General features: G+C 35.3%; 1 long non-coding RNA gene across 1 annotated transcript; it reads right to left on the bottom strand.

Annotated features, from left to right (window-relative positions):
* Window positions 1–3,510: 3,510 nt before the first annotated feature.
* On the bottom strand, window positions 3,511–23,363 carry LOC110145440 (uncharacterized). Its single transcript, XR_002316211.2, has 3 exons — window positions 23,209–23,363; window positions 4,308–4,441; window positions 3,511–4,211 (listed from the first exon to the last, which is right to left on the bottom strand). It is a non-coding gene; the product is annotated as an uncharacterized lncRNA (long non-coding RNA).
* Window positions 23,364–25,255: the final 1,892 nt, after the last annotated feature.

Genomic DNA, 25,255 nt, shown 5'->3' on the forward strand with positions numbered 1-25,255 from the left:
GTTTATAACTCCATATTGTTTACACTGCTCTTTTCTGAAGCAAATTGTATTTATTTAAAGACTTGTAGTGTGCATTACTTAGTTTTATATTCTAAAATCTTTAGATATTAATAGAATTTCACTTTCAACATAGTCCAAGAATTCATAACATAGACTTCTTTGGTACAAAACTTAAGGGACATCTAAAGGAAATTTGGAAAAAACAAATTTCCTAACAATTTCTAATATCAAGAGTCAATCATGAAATGTCTTCATAAATTAAAAATGTTTATAATAAAGCATCAAATATGACATTTGTTTGATTATGGCTTACACTTAGTAACTAATCTTTTCTTTGATTTACAGAAATATATAAATATTTTCCAAGAAATCTACCTTTAGAACTCTAAGGTTATTTATGGTGAACTGGCAGCTTACAATTAAATAGAGAAAAAGGTTTATAATGTTCTGATGTTTTTGCAATACCATATAGAATAATAAGGCAGATTTCTTTCCACCCTCTGCATTTTGATTCATGATTTGAATTTTTATAAGAAAGTAGCTGGTAGTTGGGACTCAAAAAGAAGAGACAGAATTGCACCAAGAAGAAATAAATTTTAAAACCCATATACTGAGGAACACTTGAGTAAAGTGTATGCACGTGTATGTGTGTGTGCGTGTTTCAAAGTTAGAGGATGATGAATAATTTAGAGGAGAAAGATGGCGATAATTATAACAAGTCAAAACAGTTGTTTCCCTATTTGGGTGAGGCAGTAAAAAGCAAATGAACTTTTAGGCTTTTTTTTTTTTTTTTTTGGCCTTCCCACGTAGCATGTGGGAATCTCAATTTCTTGACCAGGATAGAAACCATGCCCCTGCAGTGGAAGCATGGATTCCTAACCATTGGACTGCTGGGAATTACCTGATGTTGGGTTTTTTCTAATTTAATTTTACAGTAAGCATTGCCAAGATTTAGTTCTTTAACTATCCAGCAATGGAAGCCCAATCTTATATGTGGGTTAACACACAAAGTATGATTCTTAGAACAAGGCAATACCACACTTCCTACTACATATCCAGAAGATGAGACATTGTCTCTTTTTGGAAACCATCTTAGAACATAACCTGGGCTTCATCAGATTCTTCCTTATATCTGAAGGGAGAGATGCAAAAATATAGGTACAGCTAAGGGCTTTTCATGGAAAGCAGAATCTAGAGTCCATCAATGACAGTGGTAGGAATGCAGGGGCTGTGATGCCTGGGGTATCAACATCACCAGCTGAACGCCTGAAGGAATCATTGATTATGCTCTCTGTAACTAAGATACATGCAGTTTCTTTCTTTCCAGGCTTCCTTCTAAATCTTCAAAATGCCTGTCATAATTCTGATAAATTGCTTCTCTGCTTATGTGAATCAATTCCTGTTGTTTATGACAAAAGAACTTTAACTAATATTTAAATTTGACCCAGAAATATATGACAGATAGCAAATCCTTAGGGAAATGGAAGAAATATATGATTTGTTTGAGCCTAGATGGGTCTGAAGACCATGAAAACTCCATTAGTATTCCAGGATAGGAACTTGATACCACATGGTATACAGTGATAGTTCAGCTAATTAAAGACCCTGTAATCCCTGAGAATCAAGGAGCCATTGAACCAAGCCAAGGAAGGCTTTGGGTCTAATGAGACATAGACTTTTTTTTAAGACAGGACAACAGGTATCATGAATTCAAGTCTATAGTGTTATGACTTCTTGTACTGGGACTGAAAAAGTAAATTAAAGGAAAAAAATATTATGATCAAATTCCTAAATTCTTAGTTCAAAATGTGGTAGATTGCAATAATGGACACCAATGATTCCTCTCATCTTTGTATGCTCATGCTGCTTCACTCGTGAAGAGGTGGGGTCATTTCTTTTATTTTTTCTCCTTTATTCTAGGCTGATTTTGTAACTAGCTTTGACCAACAGAATGAACTGCAAGTGATATATTTAAGTGTGCAATATAAGGTTTGGGCTTAGAAGGGCATAGTAGCTTCCTCTTTTGAGATTCAGCTCTATGGCAAAATAGCGTGAGTCAGACCTTTGAATGAAGACAGAACTCGCAGAGCCGAGAGGCTCAGCCAATCCCCAGCAACACTAACCACTCCGGTCAAGGCTCCAAAAACATGAGTGAAGCCATCTTGGATCCTTCAGCTCTGGTTACAGCTCCAGCCAACACCGTGCAGGAAAGAGACATATCATCAGTGGGAGGCTGAATAGCAATGCTCTAAAGATATCTACAATCTAATCCCTGGAATCTGTAAACAACATTTTACATGGCAAAAAGGCTTTATAAATATGATTAAATCAAATCATTTCTTGGGAGTGAAAGTGAAAATCACTTTGTCATATCCGACTGTTTGAGACCCCATGGACTATACAGTTCATGTACATGGATTCTCCAAGCTAGAATACTGGAGTGGGTAGCCTTTCCCTTCTCCAGGGGATCTTCCCAACCCAGGGGTCAAACCCAGGTCTCCCTCATTGCAGGTGGATTCTTTACCAGCTGAGCCACAAGGAAAGCCCAAGAATACTGGAGTGGGTTGCCTATCCCTTCTCCAGTGGATCTTCCTGACCCAGGAATTGAACCAGGGTCTCCTGCATTGCAGGCAGATTCTTTACCAACTGAGCTATCAGGGAAGCCCTTGGGAGTGAAAGATTATCTTGAATTACCTGCTGGACCCAAAATGCAATCCAGGATCTTAAAGAGGGAGACAAAAAAGGTTAAAGACATAGTATTAAGAGATGTCACAGTGGAAACAGGAGGCTGGAGTGATAAAGGAAATGGGTCATGAGTCAATCAATGAAAGCAGGGGGTCTGCAAGTTTAGAAAGGCAGAGACAAATCCTCCCAGCAAAATCTCCAGAAGAAATCAGCCAAGCTGAGTTGGCACTTCAGCTCAGAGAAATTAAACTGTAAGAAAATTTACATTGCTTTAAGATATGTAGGTTTTGTAATTTGTTACAGCAATGAAAGGCAACTAATACAACATCGCTGTTGAGCCCTCCCTAAATCACATGGCTTCCCAGGTGGTGCAGTTGGTAAAGACTCTACCTGTTCAATGCAGGAGACACAAGAGACGTCGGCTCGATCCTTGGGTCAGGAAGATCCCCTGCAAGAGGAAATGGCAACCCATTCCAGTATTCTTGCCTAGAAAATCCCATGGATGGAGAAGCCTGACTGGCTACAGTCCATGGGGTCACAAAGAGTGGAACAGTGAGAAGTAATGAAGAGTTATGACACTAAACTTAGAAGTTGTTGTTAGGAAATAATAAATAAGTGGAATAGAATGTTAGTGGGAAATCAAGGCTCCTTAAATTGTGTTAAAAGAAACTGCCAGTTACAGGCTCAAGGATTCATGTAAATTTTTTTATTCTATGGATTTATACTTTCAATTGATTTCAGAGTTACCAAGCTTTTTATGCAAAATTTAGTACCCTGTCAGGCAAGAGAACTTTGAGAACTAGAATAGATATTTAAAGGAAGATTTGGAGACTCCAAATATAAGAAGCACAGCATTCATTGAGCCTCCTTTGGTTGCCAAAGCAACCTAGCCTCACTTTTCAGGGCAGGCAGAGGCTCCCTCACCTGGAAGAGTTACTGTGAAAAGCTTCCTAGAATAAAAACTTAAGCCAGATCCAGCACAACAAAGCAATCCAGAAAGAGATATTTACAGCAAAACAATTTCACAGGTTTGTTATAAAAAGTTATAATTTATGCATTCTATCAGGAAGATATTTCTGAAAGTATATGAACAAGAAGAAAAAAAATGTAGTTTTATATTGAATTCTCTGATTACGCTGCACTTACCAAATTATTGCTTCTTCCTGTCTACTGTGCCATCGCCGTCAAGTGTTTTATCGTTATATAGTATACATACTCATAATGACTTATTATTTTTCCTTTAGACGATTATTTTTTAAATTGATTAAAAATAATTTTGAAGTCTTTTACATTTGCCTTCACTTTAAGCATGTTTATAGTCTGTCATCTTTGTTTTGCGTGCCTATACAAGTTTCTTTCAGGTATATTTCTTCTATTTGATAAACTTTGTTATTTCTTGTAGTTCAGGCGCTGGTAATGAATTCTCTTCTTTGACTTCTGTGAAAAAGTCTTTGTTTCACATTTTCTTATGAAAGGAAACTCGACCTTCATCCTTCAGTACCAAGGTTACTTCGTCTTGATCGGAGCTATAATTAGTCCAGAGAAACAATGACGGTTACTCATGCCTTTAAACTACTGACATCATCCTAACAGAACTGAGAGTAAAGGAAATAGCATGTTACCTGAGACATCTGCATATCAAAAGGTGGTAGATAAGTCATATGAATATAAAGGAGACTGTTATCTCAGTTTAGCCTCTGGGGGCCCATCGGTCTGGAACTTGTCAGAATACCCAGGACACTGTGCATACTCATCACTAATAAAGGACAAAAAAAGAAAACATACTCTTGGTTTTTCTAAACTTTGATGATCATGTGATATATATATGCATCTGGTTTACTTCCAGTTTACATTAGGGCTTGGAATAAGGGAAGAATTTCCACATTCAGATTGCAGAAAAAGCAGCTCTACCTTTTTACATCCTTATGATTCAACTCATAAAATTATGGTCCAAGAATTGTAGCTGATCTTATGTTGTAAGAGACCATAGGAATGACATCAGAGGACCCTGGGCTGTCGGAGCAAAGTAATGTTTCATAAGCAACTATTTTCTTTTGAGAAATGGCTCTTGGCTACAAATTAAGCATAAAGAGAGGCAGATCTCTGGACCAGGGACGCCAAGTAACCATACAAAGTAAGCTGGCCATAATATACATGATGATATATCTGTCCAGCCCAAATACTGAACTTGCCCAGCAATAATTCACAATTAAAAGAAGTATCAGAGACCAGACATAAGCTGGTTCTGAGACCACACACATTTAGTAAACAAACTGCATTCACTCCTGACATGCCGTCTCTCGCCATATTAATATCTAAGCTTTCTCCCATAAAATACACTTCTGGAGAGTTCTCCAGTATCATATGACTGAGAAGAAAGAAACCTGAGTATTATGTGTGATAGAAATAAAATGAAAAATTTAGTAAGATGGTATACTCTGATTTAAAACATCTACAAATAAGTTACACTAGAAGACTGAGTCATCAATTCAAACATTTCTTTCAAAAGGCAGAATTTTGAGTTGTGTATCTGATCCTCTGTTTCTCCTAGAAGTGGCTTATGGCGAACCTCTGCATCAGTGTGTTGGCAGAGGTGAAGGTCTGGCCACACAGCAAGGAGGCTGTAAGAAATACAGTGAGAGGACTAGTACCAAATTCCGTCTGGCTGGGGTGTTTCATTTAAGATTGCGATACGGAAGACAGTATGATGGATGCCTAAGACTGTTACCCTGAATGTTGGGAAATGTATGATAAAGGTGGAAAATGAAGAGGAAAGAAAAAGAATATGAATGATAAAAAGAGGATTCTCTTTTATTGTCATATTCTATGATCATAACAAGTGTTAAAATTTAATAAAAGCCTCTATTGCACTGTAGAAAAAGCTTCACCAAGGGCTCAGATCATTGGGAATGAAGTTTTATCACATCTCTAAGCTGAAATCCCTGTCTGGTAAGGACAGAGAAGCATAAAAACAGTGCTCAGAAGAAGAAAGTGATAAACACCATCTATAGATGTTGTTCAGTTGCTAAATTGTGTCTGACTTTTTGCAACTCCATGGACTGTAGGATGTCAGGCACCTCGGTCCTCCACCGTCTTCTGGATTTTGTTCAATTCATGTCCATTGAGTCAGTGATGCTATCTAACCATCTCATTCTCTGCCATCCCCTATGAACCTACTTCAAGTTAATTAAATAAAGTGTGGACTTCTCAGGTGGCACAATGGTAAAACTCTGCCTGCCAATGAAGGAGACACAAAAGACGCAAGGTTCATCCCTGGGTTGGGAAGACCCCCTGGAGTAGGAAATGGCAACCCACTCCAGCACTCTTGCCTGGAAAATTCCAAGGACAAAGGAGCCTGACTGGTTACAGCCCATGGGGTCGCAGAGAGTCAGACAAGACTGAACACAAACAGGGTATATAAGTTTTCTAACACTGCTCTAACAAATTGAGACAAATCAATGGTTCACTGTAGTTTCTATTTTTCTTCTATTAATTTACTGTTTTTAATGCTAATTCATTCATTTACTTATTCACTTTTATAAAAGTATTTCTCAGGTGATCCTGTATGCCAGAGACTATGTTAGTTTCATTCCTTTATATTAATTATAACATAATAATCATTGATAATAAGTTTATGCTTATAAATATTAACAAAAACCAGTGCTGATATATATTAGCCATTATCTAGCTCAGTGGTTTTCAACTAAGGCAACTTTGCCACCATCACTCTCTTCCTTCCAAAGAGGATTTGACAACATATGGAGTGATTTTTGTCCTGACTTTGGTTGGGGGGGATTCTACTGAAACCTAGTGGGTAGAGGCCAAAGATTTTTCTAAACATCCTAGAATGCACAGTACAATTCCCCACAACAAAGAATTATTCAGCCTGAAATATCAACAGTGCCAAGGTTGAGAAACCCTGATCTGCCTGTGCATTTTCAAAATGTATGCATTATACAACAAACCTAAAGCATATTTTTCTTGGACATGTACTTATGGTTTTGCTTGTCAACCAGTGGCAGCAATTTAATAGGAACCATTGAAAAACCTGCTATTCTCAGATGTTAAAATTTTCAGAATTTTTTTTAAAGTACAGGTGAAGATAACTGATTTGTATGTGTATGTGTGTGTGTATGTAGATGTTTATTTTTTGTAAATGTCAAATATCATAGTCATCAGGGATGAATCCATAGTATAAACAATGGCCTGTTCTACTTTGAAGCATGGTTTTGCACTAAAAAATATGAAAATTTCATGCTATAGCACTATAAGATTGCCTATTGAAGAAGCAACCTTCAAAAGTTACTGACTACTTCAAGTAGTAACTCAGGTAATATAACCCAGATGTGGGACATGAGGAAGCCTCTAAAATTATCTACAAAAAAGTATCATACTCTAACCTCAGTAATGCATTGTAGCATATAGCAGACCGAGTATACTTTCAAAGCAACCTTAAGACCCAAAATACCTCATTTCTTAGTTTAATTATATTGTCTCTTGTTCTGTGTTCAGTGTAGAAGAAAAGTAGCTGGTGCCTGTCTTCTGGAAAAAATATTCTCTTACTCTTAAGTTTTATTATTAAAAACACCTCAAAAACTTCTTTTGTTTAAAATCCTGCACTTTCTCAAGGCACATTGAAGTTTGATACATTATATATCTGAAGATTTGAGCTAGAGTTGATGTGTAAGAAAGTGCTTCAGGTATTAAACCATCTGCCTGATCACTAAAGAGCCATCTTCTTAATTGAAATAATCTCTTTTATTTTTAAAAGTTAAACCCTCCAAAACGGAACCATCTCCTAAGTCAGGAACATTCCCTGAAGATGTTTCTAGTGGAATTGAAGCACTATTTCCTATACCATACTTCTAGTAAAGATACGCATAAAGCATAAGCAATAACCTGTAATAGAATGTCAGTGGAAGTTTTCATCACAGTAGGTACAGCAAAAAACTGTAACACATTCAAATATATATAGACAATTTAAATCAAATTGACTAGCATTTGGATATAATCAGTCATGGGCATGAAACGCTTTTTAATCAGGTAATGACTTCATTAAACATGGTTAATCACACACCACCTTGAACTCATTTTCTAAATATAGAATTAATTATTTAAATTACAGAAATTAAAGCACACCAGTCAATGGCTGGATTCATTTTTAAAACTACAAGCTTGCCAAAAAAATCTAGTCATCATTTGCACGAGTTGGAGCATGTATTGAGTATCTGATAATTTAAGAAAATCAACTTCTGAATCAAAAAGTACTGTGGGAGTAAAATATAGGCAACCTGGGATAGTTAGTTCTTAGCCAAATCACATAATAGACTTACAGAATTAAATAAGGCATAGAGAATATAACTGAATCTTGAAAAAAACAGTTCACTTAGTATTTACTTATAATTTATCACTCTTTTTTCAAATATGGTATTTGTTTCATCATAGGATAATAATCAATTCAGATAGTAGAACTACATTTTCCTTATTCCATATAAAATCAATAGATATGTAGAGAACATTTCCTCAATGCACAGTACACCAGATAAACAAATGATGCACAACTTCCTTGGGAGATTTTAAATCTAGTTTAGAGTGCTAGATATAAAATAAGGAAAGCTACAGATAGTATACACTAAACACAGTCAATTGAAGAGGCTGTGGGTCTTTCCGTTATGAGGCATATACTTGGAAAGCATAGTTCCTTGTAGGTCGGCTGAAGAAATTCAATTGGATTCTGTTTCACTGCATTCTCTACATGGTCATTCTTGACCACTTTAACACTGAGAAGAAGAGTTTATTTTCCTGACTATACTTATTCATGAACTCACAAAAAAGAGGTTTCATATGGTCCAATAAATATTTAGGAGATGGAATGGAGCATACTGCCTTAAATTCACTCTGTAAATTTAAGAGATTTCAGTTATAACAATTTAAGAAGAGTAGTTATTTTGCACTTTTTTTTTCATCATCTGGTATATCACTTTATTATCTCATACTTAATATTCTGACTGCTAATGGATATTATAATATGTGTCCAGCAATGTAACAAATTTTTTTCAAACAGTTTAAAACTACTGGCATTATCTGCAAAGGCATCAAGGTACATAAATAATTTTACCCATTCTTTGAAATCTTTTACCTAAAGATTTCATGTAAAAAGAATTCTTGCAAACTCACAAAGTGTTTTGTTACATAATTTTTAATTTCCTTGCTTTCATTAGAGCAGTATTTTCTTTATTAAAATAATCAAATATGTAGACAAAAATAATCATATTTACTTCTGAAGAAGTAATAACTCTTAGTTCAATTCAGTTCCGTCTCTCAGTCTTGTCCGACTGTTTGTGACCCCATAAACCACAGCACGCCAGGTCTCCCTGTCCATCACCAACACCCGAAGTCCACCCAAACCCATGTCGATCAAGTCGGTGATGCCAACCAACCATCTCATCCTCTGTCGTCCCCTTCTCCTCCTGCCCTCAATCTTAACTCTTAGTAACATCATGTAAATATAATAATAAAATATATAACCCATTTCTAAGGAACATCTCCTTTTCATGTGCTATTTGTAATGTAAAACTGTTAGAAAAGTCAGCATGCCCTTTTTATTTATAGATATGAGCTATTCCCACACTGTGCTTTAAAATGAATAGCTGTTACTAAAGAGGTTAGGCAAAATAATAGTAATAATAATTTTAACTTCATCCCATTTTTACCTTATAGCTCAACATCAGGCATGAATTTTCTTCTTCCCAGTGTCATTCAAGCCTGTATTTACAGAATATTGAAGTAATATTATTGACCTAATAATTTAGTTTAATGGGAATTGTGCCTCATTATCATAAATTTATAAAATTCTACTGAATAATTTTATGGAATTTTTTTCTGAAAATACTTCATTATAATAATCAAGAAGAGGAAACAATATGAAAGAAAAGTTCTACCTTCTTGCCCTTGTAAAACCCTATTTTACTGAAGCTATCTGGCATGTATCAATATTTTTTTCTAAGAGAATAGAATATTATCATGATAAATTGTAACTAAAACAAGTAATACATATTAAATTCCACCCTGAAAATTAATGAGTTTTCACATATATGTTTATCACACATAATATAAATGCATTTTATTATCTATCCATTGAATACTGTTTAGCTGCATAATAAATATCAGGAACTGAAGGTATCCTGTTGAATGTATCAATATATAATGTCTTTCCAGATAAATCATTATCTTTAAAAAGGAATAATTGGCTCTGTAAATATTTATGGAATTGTCGTTTGTTGGTTCAGTCACTAAATTGTGTCCAACTCTTTGCAGCCCCATGGACTGCAGCATGCCAGGCTTCCCTGCCCTTCACTATCTTCTGGAGTTTGTCCAAACTCATGTCCATTGAGTTGGTGATGCCATCCAACCATTTCATCCTCTGTCACTCCCTTCTTTTGCCCTCGATCTTTTCCAGCATCAGCGTATTTTCCAGTGAGTTGGATCTTCACATCAGGTGGCCAGAATATTGGAGTTTCAGCTTCAACATCGGTCTGTCTGATGAATATTCAGGGCTGATTTCATTTCAGATTGACTGGTTTGATTTCCTTACTGACCAAGGGACTCTCAAGAATCTTCTCCAGCACCACAGTTTGAAAGTATCAGTTCTTTGACATTTAGTTTTCTTTATGGTCTGGCTCTCACATGCATACATCACTACTGGAAAAACCATAGCTTTGACTATACAGACCTTTTCAGCAAAATGATGTCTCTGTTTTTTAAAATGCTGTCTGTCATAGCTTTCCTTCCAAGAAGCAAGTGTCTTTTAATTTCATGACGGCAGTCACTGTCCACAGTAATTTTGGAGCCCAAGAAAATAAAATTTGTCACTGTTTCAGCTTTTTCCCCATCTGTTTGCCATGATGTGATGGAATTTATGGAATAGCATACAGCTTTTTTTTTCTTCTTTATTCCTTCATTTATTTTTAACATTTTACAATGTTGTATTGGTTTCTGCCATACAACAATACCAATCAGCCATAAATATATGTACATCCCGCTAGAGCCTCCCTACATCTCTCCATCCCATCCTTCCAGATCATCACAGAACACCAAACTGGGCTCTCTGCGCTACACAGAGACTTCTCACCAAGACAATGACAATAACTGACAATGACTTTACATAAAAAAACTAAGATAACATTCTGACAGACTTTGCCAGTTCATTTTCTCTTATTATTTCAGGATGTGAGTTAAGGTGTACAAGAAAGAACAAAGAAAAAAGTAAAATTTAGATGGGTAATAATAACAAAATAAGAAATTTTATAAACATTTTAAAGTTCAAATTTGACATTGGTAAGTGTACAATGATTTCACAAAGTTGCTAGTGAGTATTAAGAGAAGTATGCCATCTTGTCTGTCAATTTCTTCCACACTTTAAAAAAATTTATTTACACCCACTTGGTATTAAAGGACATCATTGCTTAAGCCCTCATTTGCTTTTTCAGCAATGTCAAAGTTCTCTAATAACCATAAAATGCTGAAAGAGCTTTGTCATATTGAATCATTTTCAGAATTGCATGTTCTTTGAAACTGAGAAGTACCTTTCTAGAAAAAAAGTCAAGCTGCTACACTTAGTAACTACATATCCACTTTCTAAATTATAGTTTTGAAAACCTGAAGTTGTATGATTAAAATTTTAAAATGAACTGTATTATCTTATGATAAACTGTAGTGTAAAGAGTCATTTCAAACATTCCTTTCCTCCCTATTCACTGGCAAAATATAATTGATTATTCACAGTACAGAGCTTCCCTTGTGGCTCAGGTAGTAAAGAATCTGCCTGCACTGTGGGAGACCTGGGTTCTATCCCAGGGTTGGGAAGGTCCCCTGGAGAAGGGAAAGGCTACCCACTCCAGTATTCTGGCCTGGAGAATTCTATGGACTGTATAATCCATCGAGTTGCAGAGTCGGACAGGACTGAGCGACTTTCACTTTCATTCATAGTACAACATTAGGGAATCACATTTGTACATGAAAGATATTTTACATCTTCAAGTGTGTTTGAAATATCATGCTGAGCTTTTTACATTTTCTAGAATTTTTTCTAATTATTTTTATTTTGCATGAAAAAGTTTAAATGTTAGGTAGGCAAAACTTTTTTTCCCTACCAATTATAAATTTTATCTATAAATAGAGATGAGAGGGGATTTTATGTCATTGGTTATGGTTTGGTAGAGGGTATTATGCCACCACATTTATTATTTTCAAGCTTTAGAAGGATTATGACCATTATTATTCATTGACCTTTCTCTCTGTGATTTTGTGGGCAATAAGTAACATGTGCTATGACCTGAATTATGCTGGAGCCCTCACCCCTAATGCTTCAGAATGTGACAATTTGGAGATAGAGCCTTTAAAGAAGTAATTCAATTAAAATGCAGTTGTTAGGGTAGGCCCTTAATCAGTGTGGTGTCTTTGGAAGAAGAAGAGATCAGGACACAGACAAGAACATACAGAGGCACCGTATGAAGATACCATCCATCCAAGCCAAGGAAAGACTTCAAAAAACAACTCCGACAAACCCTTGATCTCGAATTCTAGCCTCTGAAACTGTCAGAATATGAATTTCTCTTGTTTAAACCACCAGTCTGTGTTTTATTGCTATGGCAGACCTGGCAAGCTAAAACAAATGGGAAAGAAGAGAAAAAAGCCTCTGTATTTAAATGGATCTACTGGAATTAATTGCTGGAAAATCTGTTGAGCCAATCACCCATTAAAACAAGGTAGTGATGCACAGCATAATGGGCCATTGCAGACGTGATGAAGTGAGAAGTCGAAGGATCCTAATGGGATCCCAGGACCTTAACAAATTCAGGTCCTACTCCCCAGTAACTTAGAGGGTCATTTTTATATCTGGATCTAAGGAGTGAAGAATAAATATTTCAGAAAAGTCAGAACCCTATTGAAAAACAGCCCAGAGGAGAAAAGACAGCATTAGAAATTATTTGAAAATTTACATACATGAAAAATGTCCTTAGATATTTTTTGGATAAATAAGTGATCCAAATAAAATGACAATGAAACAAGGCACCTCAGTTTTGTTCTTACCACTTGAAAATATATCTGCACTTTCTATTCTTCATTCTTGCCTCTTTCCTCTAAGAAGATAATATAATAAAAAAACACACAAGAAATATTCAATGTATATATTATCTAAAAATAAAGTATTCTTAGTAATTAAGAAGTCATTTAAACTCCATTCTTCAGTATTTTTCAAATGTTCTGTTTGTTCTTCCATACTTAGAATAAAATCACTGATATTTGCATCAATTTATTACTGAATTAAATTCAAATTTGATGTATGTTAATCATAAAGTTTTGAATTTAAATTTAAAACTCTATAATTTGGACAGAATTTCAATAGAGTATTTACATAAGTTAAAATTAACAAATGAGATTTCACTGAAAGTGTTATAGGTCACAAAAACACAAATATAAATAGAAGTTTGGTTCAATAAAATGCTGAGAAGTCAGATGTGTAATTTATAAACACAAGATTTAGAATGTTCCTAATAATCACTGATTGACTTAATAAAGGAAATCAGTCCCAAATATTCATTGGAAGGACTGATGTTGAAGTTGAAACTCCAATACTTTGGTCACCTGATGCAAAGAATGGACTCATTGGAGAAAACTCTGATGCTGGGAAAGATTGAAGGAGGGAGAAGGGAATGACAGAGGATGAGATGGCTGGATGGCATCACTGATTCAATGGACATGGGTTTGAGTAAGCTCTGGGAGTTGGGGATGGACAAGGAAACCTGGCGTACTGTAGTCCATGGGGTCACAGATTTGGACATGACTGAGTGACTGAACTGAACTGAACTGACTTAATAATCATCCAGGAAGCAGAAATGACTCCAGGTATCTTAACAATCAAGTGATTTAATATAGGAAATCACAAGCTTATAAAACTTACAAAAGGATGACTATTGATTGAAGAGAAATTAGGAAAGGTCAAAATCAAAGGAATCTACCACCAATGAACCCATCTTCTACTAGCACTAAAGCACATGATATGAAACTGCTGCAAAACTAGTCCTCCTGTCTCCCCAAATATCTACCTACCTTTGCCAAAGGAGAATGACACTCTCCCCATCCTGTCTTCCGTATCTCATTCAAATGGCCTGCCGTGCAAGAAAGAGCTTAGAAGATGGTGCTGGAAACCAAGAGACAACCTCCAGAATACTTATTAATAAATCTGAATGTATTGTTGAGCCAGGGAGAAGTGTTTACCATAAAACATATGCCACTTGGATTTTAATTTTATTGTGCTATTATTAGGAGAAATGTAAGTGTTAGTGGACATGGTATCTCAAAATGCTCCGGTTACACAGTACTATCCTTGCTTAATAACTGAATATGTCTATGCATGTGTGTTAGCCACTCAGTCATGTTGAACTCTTTGTGACCCCATGGACTGTAGCCTGCTATACTCCTCTGTCCACGGGATTCTCCAGGAAAGAATGTTGGAGAAGGTTGCCATTTCCTTTCTCCAGGGTATCTTCCCAACTCAGGGATTGAACCTGGGTCTCCCACATTGTGGGCAGATTCTTACCTGTCTGAGCTACCAGGGCCACTTTAAATATATCTACCTTGAGCCTTTATTTCAATGTAAGTTGGGAAAGCAAGTTTTACGTCTGCTACCTGAAGATGTAAGGGCAGGACTCAGGTTTACGTGTGCTTCTACACGTGAACACACACACATGTTTTATGCATGTTTATTATGTATAAGTCATGTTTATTTTAGGTATATTGGTGTATATTATGTATATTTACTTTTTAAATGTGTATTCATGTCATCTGCAAATAGTGACGGTTTTACTTCTTTTCCAATTTGGATGAATGAATTCTGCCATTTGCAATAGCATGGATGGATCTAGAGAGTATTATGCTTAGTGAAATAAATCCAAGAAAGAATATGTTATCACTTGGACAGAGAATCTAAAAAATAAAACAAAAAATATATATATAGCAAAACAAAAACAGACTCATGCATATAGAGAACAAACTAGTGCTTAACAGTGGAAAGAGGGGGTTGGGGAAGGGCGAGATAGGAGTATGGGATTAAGAAACACAAACCATTATGTATAAAATAAAGAAGCAACCAGAATAGAGTGCAGGTATAACGCAAGCAAACACAAAGAAACATAGCTATCATTTTGCAATAACTTTAAATGGAGTATAATCTATAAAAAATTTTTGATTACTGTATTGTACATCTGAAATAAATATTACATTGTAAATCAACTACATTTCAATATTTTAAAATTACTGCAAAAATAATAATAAAATAAAATTTAATTTAAATGTGAAATAGCAAAAACATTTACAGGCTATATAGCATGATTAAGAATATATTTTCTTTTTACTTTTTACCCATGACCTTGTCCCACACCCAATCTTCATTCCCCCCATGACTTTCTCCATGAATTCAACTTTAGCTGAATCCCACTGTGAAATAAAATAGGAGAATTTTGAGTCCTGTGTGATGTTTCAATCAAATAAGACAGTGCGAGTTTAAGCAGTCATTGCAAATGCCAGACTTCAACTAAAAGAACCCAAGAAGAGGCTCCTTACACCTAAGAGTCTAAAGCAGAAAACCCAGGTGTTAGGACTTTCTCCTCTCCATCACTTGCTATTGCACATTATCTCCTAGCAACAGCTGGCGACACACAAGCACCGTGCCTCTAGGAAAGCTCTTCTCCCCCTTCCATCTGCTTCAGTCCACTTACTTCAGAAATAAAACACTGCTCTGCTGGTCTGCTTACAACATCTTACCCACAATGTAATTTAAATCCCTTCAGTTAGGGGAGGCAGATTTTGCATTCTGAGGGTAGTTTTACTTTTAAAATGAGCTGAACATCGAGGTCTTCACAACTTATTGGTCAGATAGAAAAATTTTATAGGTAGTATTGAAAACTAGGATGCCTGTGCTATCAAAAGAGAGTAAGGATAATATGTAAATATGTTGGAAAATAAAATATACTGATTGTATTTCTGGCTTTGAATTTAAACTTGGGGCCAGTATTTGATGTTCACTAGAGAACGGCAAGGATTTGCAGATTGTTTGTCTCTATGTTCCATGGCTCTTGTTTGGGAAAAAGCAGTGGGCCTCAATGAGTGTGGAGGCAACCACACAGCCCTTTGCTGCTTCTTCATACCTTCACCTCTGGTTTGAATCTCCAGCCATGAAGATAATAAGATTTTACTTTTCTTTTCTTCTTATTCTTTTTTTTTTTTTTTATTGTGACCTCTCCTCCCATGATTGATGAAAATGCAGGCTCTGGAGTCAAACTGCGAAACCCTGAAGCATGATCACCATTTAAGTGTGAACTTGGGCTAATTATCCACTGTTTTTAAGTCTCGGTTTCTTCATCTAAAATATGACATACCTAACTCATAGACTTGCTATAAAGATTAACTGTTCCTAGGGCTTCCCTCATAGCTCAGTTGGTAAAGAATACGCCTGCAATCCAGGAGACCCCAGTTCGATTCCTGGGTCGGGAAGATCCACTGTAGAAGGAATAGGCTACCCACTCTAGTATTCCTGGGCTTCCCTTGTGGCTCATCTGGTAAAGAATTCACCTGCAATGTGACCTGAGACCTGAGCTGGAAGGATCCCTGGAGAAGGGAAAGGCTACCCACTCCAGAATTCTGGCCTAGATAATTCCATGGACTGTATAGTCCATGGTGTCGAAAAGAGTCGGACACAATTGAGCAACTTTCACTTTCACTTTCACATCCCATTGTAAGGATTCAATGCAAGCTAATATAAATATTGCTGTACAAAAAAAGATCTATACAAAATCTGTACTGTACAAAGATCTGTAATGTACAAAACAGATCTTCATGACCCAGATAATCATGATGGTGTGATCACTCACCTAGAGCCAGACATCCTGGAATGTGAAGTCAAGTGGGCCTTAGAAAGCATCACTATGAAGAAAGCTAGTGGAGGTGATGGAATTCCAGTTGAGCTATTTCAAATCCTGGAAGGTGATGCTGTGAAAGTGCTACACTCAATATGCCAGTAAATTTGGAAAACTCAGCAGTGGCCACAAGGCTGGAAAAAGTCAGTTTTCATTCCAATCGCAAAGAAAGGCAATCCCAAAGAATGCTCAAACTACCACGCAATTGCACTCAGCTCACATGCTAGTAAACTAGTGCTCAAAATTCTCCAGCCAGGCTTCAGCAATACGTGAACTGTGAACTTCCAGATGTTCAAGCTGGCTTTAGAAAAGGTAGAGGAACCAGAGATCAAATTGCCAATATCCATTGGATCATCAAAAAAGCAAGAGTTCCACAAAAACATTTACTTCTGCTTTATTGACTATGCCAATATTCTGCTTTATTGGACTATAAAGAAAGCTGAGCACTGAAGAATTGATGCTTTTGAACTGTGGTGTTGGAGAAGACTCTGGAGAGTCCCTTGGACTGCAAGGAGATCCAACCAGTCCATTCTGAAGGAGATCAGTCCTGGGTGTTCATTGGAAGAACTGATGCTGAAGCTGAAACTCCAGTACTTTGGCCGCCTCATGTGAAGAGCTGACTCAGTTGAATAGACCCTGATGCTGGGAAAGATTGAGGGCAGGAGGAAGAAGGGATGACAGAGGATGAGATGGTTGGATGGCATCACCAACTCAGTGGACATGAGTTTGGGTGGACTCTGGGAGCTGGTGATGGACAGGGAGGACTGGCGTGCTGTGGTTCATGGGCTCGCAAAGAGTTGAACACAACTGAGCGACTGAATGAATATAAATAATGCAAAAATAATGAGATGTTTTTTCCTCTGGATTACTGTGATTTTCATTTTCGAGAAAAGAGACCTTCTTTTATTCTTGTTTTGAATTTAATCTCTTTGGTTTAGGGAGGTGAAAGTAATTAAATCTTATACTAATATTGATGCTTTTAGAATTAGTGTTTTCTCCTTAATTCATTATTGCAACAAGCTAATTCTGTCCTCCAGAGAGTAAAATTAATGTTTATATTGATATTTTCTAATTCTCTGTATTATTTTTTCTGTTTCTGATTTAGTGGAAATTTTTATTTTTAAACTTTTTTTAATTATTATTTTGTAGTGCATATACTTTTTGGCTTATTTTCGAGTGAGTGCTTCTTTGGTATGGGAATTGGAAAATGTATGATAAATTCATTGTTTTTGTTTGTTTCTAAATTCAGGTATGATTTTTTCCATAAGGCAATTAAACACATGAATAATAAGCTATTTAAAATGTATTTATTAATTTTCCACTAAAGAGAGTTTACTCATTGTTTGTCACAGTTTGTTATGAGAATCATTATTCTGCTTGACTCTGAACTATCGACTGTCTACTGGAAGTCTAATATGAATCTCAATATTAATTGTCAAAATGAAACTATTGATTTTACTTTTCTCCACAAAAGCCCCCAATTTCTTTATCCCAGCACTCATTAATGGCACTGTCATTCAGCCAGTTGCTTAGGCAAAACAAAATGCTTTATCTATTTCCTTCAGGCTTCACATCCAATCTGTCAGTAAATCTTGTAGGCAATATATTAAAAATATATTAAAATTCAAATTGTCTGTCACCATTTCCATCTCCATAAGCCACAATCATCTTTTGAATGGTCTACAACAGCTGCATTTTATATTAGTCAGTATTGGCCTGTTCTGTTTTATACTTTTTGGAAGGCAAGAAATTGATTTGGATTCTCTTATACACATAATACATGAGTCCATTATAATTTTTAGGTTATTTAAGCTGTACAAAAGTGTATTGAGAAAATGTGGAAGTCATCTCTCACCCTGCCTATCTCTTTACCACTCCAAAGGAAACATGATTAAATTTTTAATATAGATCCTTTAAGACTTTTTTCCTTTTTTCTTATACATTAATATCTGTGGTTGTTGATTTAACTAGGGTGATTCTGCTTCCCAATAGAATTTAGCAATATCTGGAAGAATTTTTGTTTTGTGATGACTGTGAAGGGTTGTAATTGGCATCTAGTGGGTAGAGGTCAAGGATTCCACTAACCTTCTACAATGTGGAAGACAACTCTCACAACAAATAATTATTTGGAACTAAATGTCAATAGTTGTCATTCTCAAAAGGCTGTTTTTGTGTCCTTGCTGTTGAATTCAATATTTATATTCACAGAGTTATTCAACCAATTTTAGAGATCTTTTTAAAAAATTATTTTTTTAATTAAAGTGTAATTGCTTTATAGAATTGTGTTTTCTGCCAAATATCATGTTGGTATTTAGCAGATATAAAATTAAAATATCTACCTACTATTGTTAAATTATCTGTTTCCCCTTCAATTTTCTCATTTTTAACTTTGTGCATTTTAGGCACCTATTGTTATATCCATATGTGTTTATAATTTTTATCTTTTCCTGATGGATTGAGACTTATTACTATGAAATGTGCCTGTATATTACTATTTTTATTGTTGTTTGAGTCTATTTATCACATTGTGGTAAAACCACATCAATTTTCTTATGATTGCTGTTTCCCACCTGTTTATTTTTAACTTATTTGGATGTTTGATTCTAAAGTGCTAATCTTTAAGCTGTATATAGCTAGATATTTTTTATCCAGTTTCACATACTTTGCATTTTGAACACATTGTTTAATTCACTGTCACTTAATGTTGCTATTCATGTAGTTGTAGTTGCATCTTCCATTTTATTTTTGCTCTATGTCTCATGTGATTTTTGTTCCTATATTTCTTATATATGACTTTTTTGCACTTACTGAATATTTTCTAGCATTATGTTTTAACTCTTAATACTTTTTCACTCTATATTATTTTACTTATTTCCTTAGTAATTGTTCAAGAGTTTACCATATATATCTCAACTCCTCAGAATCTACTTCTGATTTATATTAACTTCTATACAATTCAGAAATTCTTCTCCTATATAGCAAGTAGTGCCTAAATAGCTCTCTTTCCTTGTTGTTTGTGCTCTTTTCAGTTACACATATGTTATTCGCCAAACAACGCATTGCTATAATTATTACCTTAGATAATTTTTTGTTTCTTAAAGAAAGAGAGAGAAGAATTAGAATAGGTATGCACTGAGCTCATTTTCATTTCCATGTATCTCAGTGATGATATTTTTGTCAAATATATTGCCTTTATTTCTTTAATAACTCCATCAACACAATTTATAGCTATATAAATATAGACAGATATACAGGCAATTGTTTTTTAAATTAAAAATAGAAAGATGTAATGTGTATTTATAATGGTTTCTATAATTACATAATTATCTTTACCAGTGTATTTTGTTTTCTGTTGATTTGTTTTTTAATTACTATGTAAGTTCACTAGATTTCAACTGAAGAGAATTTAAGTGCCAATTTATTGGGGTTGCTTTGTACATGCCAAGGCATTTTTCCCTTGTTGCTTTTAAGATATTCTCTTTTTAGTTACATTTTCACTATGATACATCTTGTGTAGATTTCTTTGCTTTTGTACTATTTGCAGCTTACTAAGCAACTAGAATGTATAAAATTATTTTTTTTTGGTCAAACTTGGGAAGGTTTCAGTCATTATCTCTTTGATTATTTTTTTCTTCTCCTTTCTTTCTCTCACTCTATACTAAATTAAAATTGTAAGGTCAAATAGAAAATATTATAATAAAGGATAATGTATGACTAAGCTAAAAAAGAAGCAAAAGTCATTTAACAATTTCTTTAAAGAGACAGACTGGTGAAAAAAATAGTAATATACTAGAAGGTTTATACAATAAGCTAGCATGCTAATATCAAGGTAAAATAAGTTACTTATAATATAATTTTAAAACAAATAACAAGAAATTTTTCACAACACTGATTATATTCTAAATAGCAAAATTGATTATTTTAAGTCTATAAACTAAAACTGAAATACATATCCAGCTACTAGGTTATTATATTACATCCTCATTTAACCAGCTAAAACTTTCAGAAGATGCAAAATAGGAAAAGAATTGAGAAAAATTCATAAAAATTTAATTGGCAAAAATATGAAAACTAGAAATGTATCAATTTCAAAATTATTGAAAGTACTAAGAAGGCAGACTTCTCATTTTTCCAAGTTTTTAGTATACAGTTATAATGAGATGAAGAAGATGATTTATTCTCAGTTTTTGGAAGAGTGAAATTATAAAGAATGAAAAGGTTATATCTAAATATAATGATATGATAGTTCCTTAGTACCTAATATTAGTTTTCTATGTAATTCAGTTGAATAAGCAACTATTGAGCTTTTGATATGTTTCATTCCCTACTAAAGGAACTGAGAAAAAAAGAAAGAAGATGGAGGTCCCACACTCACAGTTCAAGAACAGATGAAGATTAAAGAATAAATCTGTCATAATAAAATGCTTATAAATAGAACAAAAAATCATTCACAAAATACAATATCATGAGTGTGTTTATACTTATCATTAAGATTTGGAGACTCTTCATGAAGGAATAAGATGTGAGTTACACATTAAGAAGAAGAGATTCAATTTCTCAAAGGCATAAAGAAGAAAAGACTTCTCCAAATATGTGAAGAAATATTTTCAAACAAACAAAATCATGAAAAACTTGAATGCAAGCAAAAAATATAGCGTGGTTGAGAAAAGAAAACAAGATAGCAGATAGTATCAGGTCAAATTGGAGATCAGAAGCCAGATTATAAATAATATTTTGTAATATTTCAATAATATATTAAAAATAGGCTTTAATGCTGAAGAATATAAATATTAATATGTATATTTCATAGCAAGCTTTCATGGTATGATTATCTTTTTCAAGAACTTGCTCTGAAAGCAGCATGTAGAACTTTAATGGGTAAAATTTAAAACACGGATCCAATTAGATGGCTAGTGCCATAACTGGGAGAATTATTAATGATGATATAGGATAAAGTTTTGGAATTTTTGTTCAGGAGAAGACAAAGAAATGTTAAAGTCACAGAATGGAACGGACTAACTGCCCATCAGTAACAAGTTTCCAGTAAAAATTTCTAACAATATATACATGAATTGATGGCCCTTAGGAGCATATTTATGCAATTTCCTCAAGATGTGCGCAGTAGCTCAGGTATAGAAATTAAAAGGATGCATTGCACAGTTGAGCTTTCCAGATAAACACAAAAGAAAGTAGAGAAGCAATGGAAAACTCTCTCTTGTCATACATGTTTTAGTCCCAAGGAATTTACAATATAAGAGAAATAATTCAAATGCTTTATTTACAGCCTGGTGTGGAGTAATTTCTACCTAGAAGTCATCAGATTAGGAGTCTTTGGAAAAGTGCAGCAGTGATCCCAGGCCCTTAAGGGACAGAATTTCCTGTATTTGATATACAGTGAAAGGTAAAATGCCCTGGGGTTGACCAAGAGGTGCTTTTAGCTCAGGCCCTTAGCTGATATGTAGCAGAATGCAGCACCATCCATTAGTACAATAAACATGAAAGGGGAATGAAAGAAGGAAGCTTAGCTTATTTAGAACAATTATTAAGAAGGCGAGGGTGGGATGTTTCGAGAGAACAGCATTGAAACATGTATATTATCTAGGGTGAAGCAGATCACCAGCCCAGGTTGGATGCATGAGACAAGTGCTCGGGCCTGGTGCACTGGGAAGACCCAGAGGGATCGGGTGGAGAGGGAGGTGGGAGGGGGGATCGGGATGGGGAATACAAGTAAATCCATGGCTGATTCATGTCAGTGTATGACAAAAACCACTGCAATGATGTAAAGTAATTAGCCTCCAACTAATAAAAATAAAAAAATTTTTAAAAAAAGACAAGTAACTTGGTTAAGTGGAGATGAGGAAACGGAAGCTCCCTATTCTACAGCACTCTAGCAGGAATAGCAGGAAGCATCACTGTATCATCCTGTCCACTTCAGAGGGTGTTGTTCTTTCACTTAAGCTGTGTATTGTTCTGTCAATGGGAGAGCATCCTGCCTTAAAACACACACACACACACACACACACAGTGGTGAAAAAAAAGAGTCCGTCTTTTTTATTTGCTTCTCCCCTACCATATGGAACATCATAATTTTTTTCAGCAACACTTTTTACTTTAACTCCTTCTAGCATGCTCATGAATCTCGAAGCTGTAATTCCGGTTCTAAATTTAAGAATGCTTGTTTATTCTACCTGAGTAGCCCCTGTATTTACTCAAACTCAGAATGTCTCAACTGCATATATATTATCATATATATATTCTATTTTCTTATTTCACTATTCATTAAGAGACACGATTATCCATCTATTCATTCAAACTCAAAGCCAGAAAGTCTTTCCAAATTTCCTTTTTCCTTTCTCAGTGTCAAGTCCTACCCGTCTCTTATTTCCATCACATCATCTATAGTTTCCTTGCCACAGCCTAGAGGAGAAAATCATTCTTTCCCAGAGCCTCCCATCCCCCCTCTCTTTCATTTATCCCTCCTACTTTCATGGAGTGAGATGATTATTCTAAAGTCCAAAGCACGCTGGGCCACGTGCTCAGAGCCCACTTTTCTCCGGACGATAAGTGTGAAATTCCTTAACATGTTCCTTCATCATCTGCTTCTTGATCAACTTTCAAGATTTTCTGCTGTATCAGCAGAACCTATTACTATGAGGCTGTCACGGGTAAGGCCATGACAGGCAGCCTAGATTAGGAGTAGGCCTGGTTTCCCGGGGTAACATAATTATCAGGCCTCCTGGAGCTAGCCAGTCAACATATGCCTAGCAAGAAAAAAGGGAACCTATCAGGGGAAAGCTGAAAGCCCCACTTTGGGCCACAAAAGTTGCCTTGCAACTGTGTAACCAATCCGCTTGCGCCAACTACCTGCTGCTTCTTTTTGACCTAATAAACACCGGAGAGAACTGGGGCTCGGGGCCTTTCGTCCTCACACCCTTGGTGAGGGCGGGAGGCCCTGGCTCGAGTCAGTAATAAATTCCCCTATTGCAAGTTGCATTGTTTTGAGGCGTCTTCTTTCCCGACTGGGGACTCAGACTACGGGCGGAACAATTACTAGTGATTTGCCTAAAGTGAGAATAAAGCAAAGAACAAAATGAGGACAAATCTCTGCATTTATGGAATTTGCCTTCAAATGGGAAAGAAAGATTAATAATAATAACAATACAAATTATAACAATTGCTGTGGAGAATGTAGATCAAGTTTAGGGGAATTACTGTTGGGTTTTGGAAGAGATTACAGTTTTATATAGAGCTGTCAGGGAAGGGTCACTGAGGTGCTATCTGCAAGGACCTGAAATGCATGTCCATTTCAACTTGTACAATTCCTCTTACCTTACACTGTTTTTCCACAGTATTTCTCACATGTATATATGAGTTATTTGTTAAGACTACCTCCCCCACAACTAAATGATTTATAAAATGCACATTTTCATCTGGTTCACTGACTTATAGTCTCAGAAATAATTAGTAGTTGCCCAATAAATATTTGATGAATATATGTATCACATTGAACTGGAATTCGGCCACACTTGAAGAAAGCATTAAGTTAAATCTAGTTAATACCCAGATTCATATACTGCAAAGTAAAAGCTGGTCATGTAATCCCATCGTGAGCAAACCTGGACAGGTTTTTGGCTCCATAGTTCAGAGTCTCACAAGTTAACACCAGTGTGCAGAGCCAGACGCAACCACAGCTGGAACAACATGTGTGAATTTGCTCCCTTCCGGTTCAGAAGAGGAACAATGCAAAAACAGAAATCAGAGCAAAAAGGATTATATAAATATTTTAGTAGTATAATTCACTTGAGTTTATAATGAACACTTGCACCATGGCGATCATTCTAAGTATCAGCAGCCTAAACACTTAATTTTCTAATGTAAAAGTAATTTGCTCTAAGTTAGAACAGAATTTCAAGATGGAGCATCTGAGTTTCACATCAGTTCTCAGACATATTTCTGAGATCTTTCTCTCTTTGAATAATATTTTAAGCTATTATTTATTGATTGCTAATTACACTCATTATACCTTCACAAGTATCTCCATGGAATTCCTACAATGTAGTTTCTATTATATGTATTTTATGATTGAGAAAAGAAGGAGAAAAGTTACATAAGTTGCCTCAAAACCACATAATAAATGGTATAGAAGAGATGGGAAGCTGCAGCTCCCAGCATTCAAAACACAGGCTTTTAATCATTATTTTATTCTGTCTTAAATTGAACCCATTGGAGGAGGTGAGCTCACAGTCTTCCTATTCTGCCATCTTGGACAGTCCTCTCCCTTACCTTGTAAAAAGAACAGCATCATATATATCTGCACAATATCCATACTATGCAGAATTCTCTCCTACTTCTTTTTTTTTTCTGTTTTTTGAGTCAGAAAGAAATGTTACTGCCTTTAAAAGAGACAAAACTTGCCATCTTGCTTTTTAAGTTATACATTTTTCATGAAATTATGAACCAATTTCATATCAAAGTTGAAGAAACTATAAGCTTAAGTGTTTTGATTCTTTAAAATTTCTATTTATTCTTAATTTGTTTTCATTTAAAATATTAATAAGATGATGTACTCTGTAGGAGCTTTAAATGGTAAATTT

The sequence above is a fragment of the Odocoileus virginianus genome, chromosome 21, assembly GCF_023699985.2.
Source record: "Odocoileus virginianus isolate 20LAN1187 ecotype Illinois chromosome 21, Ovbor_1.2, whole genome shotgun sequence".
NCBI classification, from domain to species: domain Eukaryota; kingdom Metazoa; phylum Chordata; class Mammalia; order Artiodactyla; family Cervidae; genus Odocoileus; species Odocoileus virginianus.